General features: G+C 50.9%; 1 protein-coding gene across 11 annotated transcripts in view; it reads left to right on the forward strand.

Moving 5' to 3' along the window:
* The window catches only part of LOC113809825 (dachshund homolog 2), a 109,956-nt gene that overhangs the window by 71,531 nt on the left and 35,925 nt on the right, over positions 1-2,500 (forward strand). The window lies entirely within an intron of this gene.

Raw genomic sequence — 2,500 nt, forward strand, 5'->3', positions numbered from 1 at the left:
TGGAATAGAGATAGGCGAATGTGCGACTTAAGGAGGAATCGTAGGAGGAATCTGACTTAAAAGAAACTATTTAAGCCTTTTTTCATGTGCGAGATTAATGTCACAAGAGAAAACTCGAAATGAGTGTCATTCCTGGACAAATGACCTTCGCAACAGATGAGATATTCATGACGGAACGAATGCTGAGCGGACGGCATGACAGCGACCATTCCGCATGCAGTCAAACGCCTCCCCCCCCTCCTCCCTTTCCCAGGCGCCGTTGGGTTGAGAGTCCTTCATGCATTCCGGGCGCGGAAATCGAAGAGCGTCAATAGAGAGGAAAGAAAACATTCCGGTCGCAATAATAAAGTTTAACCCTTCACAACAATTTCCCTTTATTGTGTCAATCAGCCGCGCGGGACAATGACAAAGACTATCAGATGGCAGCCGGCGCCGCGATCGCCACCTTGCCGCCGCGCCCTCGGACTGTGTTCACTGTAAACACGGCCCGAGTGTTGCCAGCTGCGGCGACGCTCCTCTTACACCGCAATCAATAACGTTATCCCACGTTATGCCTTATCTGATAGATAACCGCGCGTAGCTATATGCCGCGGGGAAAGCCGAGGTTCCGCGCGAGGAAAAAATTCTCGAGTCCTCGTCGGATGGATCGAGGCGAGTGAAGCAGCCCGACCCACTCCGCTGACCTCTCTTCTTGCTTAGGCGTCTCGCGGTCAGCCTTTGGCCCCAAAGAACACGTTAATGTGCAAATAAATCGAAGAATACGAGAAAGAGCATTTCCGGAAGTCCACATCGCAATAATTGAAACATCACATTGAGCGAAAGAAGCGGCCACCAACTCGTGAAACCGTCCAAAGGCGAGTGGGAAAGGGGAGGGAGGTGCGGGCACGCGGCACATGTGGTGTGTAAAGGGTAAAATGTGAAAATCATCGAGTAATCCTATTGTGTGTAACGGTTCGTATGGGAAAGTAACCAGTCTTAGGAGGGCTTCTGTCGGGCTGTCTCTGGGAGCCGGCGACAGAAGGCCCGAAATACTGAGGCTCGCTTTGGCTAAAGAGGCTGGCGCAGGTCCTTTCTGTGGCGGGAATTATTTGGTTCCAGTGGAAGACACCATTGTGAACGAGGGGCCGGTCTGTCACGTGATTCTGGATCTCTCTCTCTTTCCCTTTTTCTTTCTTTCTTTCTTTCTTTATCTCTCTCTTCTCTCTCTCTCTCTCTCTCTCTCTCTCTCTCTCTCTCTCTCTCTCTCTCTCCTCTCTCTCTCTCTCACTCACTCACTCACTCACTCCTCTCTCTCTCTCTCTCTCTCTCTCTCTCTCTCTCTCTCTCTCTCTCTCTGTCTGTTTCTATTTCTGTCTCTCTCTGTTTCTTTCTCTGTCTGTCTCTATTTCTGTCTTTCTCTCTCTCTCTCTCTTTCTTTCTCTGTCTGTCTCTATTCCTGCCTCTCTCTCTCTCTTTCTCTCTCTCTCTCTCTCTCTCTCTCTCTCTCTCTCTCTCTCTCTCTCTCTCTCTCTCTCTCTCTCTCTCTCTCTCTCTCTCTCTCTCTCTCTCTCTCTCTCTCTCTCTCTCTCTCTCTCTCTCTCTCTCTCTGTCTTTCGTCTCTCTCTCTCTCTCTCTCTCTCTGTCTCTGTATCTCTTTTGCTTTCTCTCTGTATGTCTCTCTCTGACTCTGTCTCTCTCTGTCTCTGTCTCTCTCTCTTTTACTTTCTCTCTCTCTCTCTCTTTCTCTCTCTCTCTCTCTCTCTCTCTCTCTCTCTCTCTCTCTCCCTCTCTCTCTCTCTCTCTCTCTCTCTCTCTCTCTCTCTCTCTCTCTCTCTCTCTCTCTCTCTCTCTCTCTCTCTCTCTCTCTCTCTCTCTCTCTCTCTCTCTCTCTCTCTCTCTCTCTCTCTCTCTCTCTCTCTCTCTCTCTCTCTCTCTCTCTCTCTCTCTCTCTCTCTCTCTCTCTCTCTCTCTCTCTCTCTCTCTCTCTCTCTCTCTCTCTCTCTCTCTCTCTCTCTCCCTCCCTCCCTCCCTCCCTCCCTCCCTCCCTTCCTCCCTCCATCCCTCCCCCTACACCCCTCTCTCTCCATCTCTCTCTCTCTCTCTCTCTCTCACCCTCTTTCTCTCACTCTCTATTTCTCTCTCCCCCCTCTCTCTCACTCTGTTTCTCCCCCCTCTCTCTCCCTCTTTCCCTCTCTCTTTCTTTTCCCCCTCTCTCTCTCCCTCCCTCCTTTCTGTTTCCACCCCCCCCTCTCCTTCTTTCTCTGTCTCCCCCCTCTCTCTTTCTCCCTCTCTCCTTTTTCTCTGCCCCCCCCCGTAATGTTCTCTCTCTCTCCTTCTTTCTCTGACCCCCCCACTCTCTCTCTCTATCTCTCTCCTTTCCTCTCTCTCTCACTCTCTCTCCATATCTATCCTTCTCTCACCCCCCTCTCTCTCTCTCCCTTCCTCATCCCCCCCTCACTCACTCTCTCTCTCTCTCTCTCTCTCTCTCTCTCTCTCTCTCTCTCTCTCTCTCTCTCTCTCT

Source organism: Penaeus vannamei, chromosome 22 (assembly GCF_042767895.1).
Source record: "Penaeus vannamei isolate JL-2024 chromosome 22, ASM4276789v1, whole genome shotgun sequence".
Lineage (NCBI taxonomy): Eukaryota > Metazoa > Arthropoda > Malacostraca > Decapoda > Penaeidae > Penaeus > Penaeus vannamei.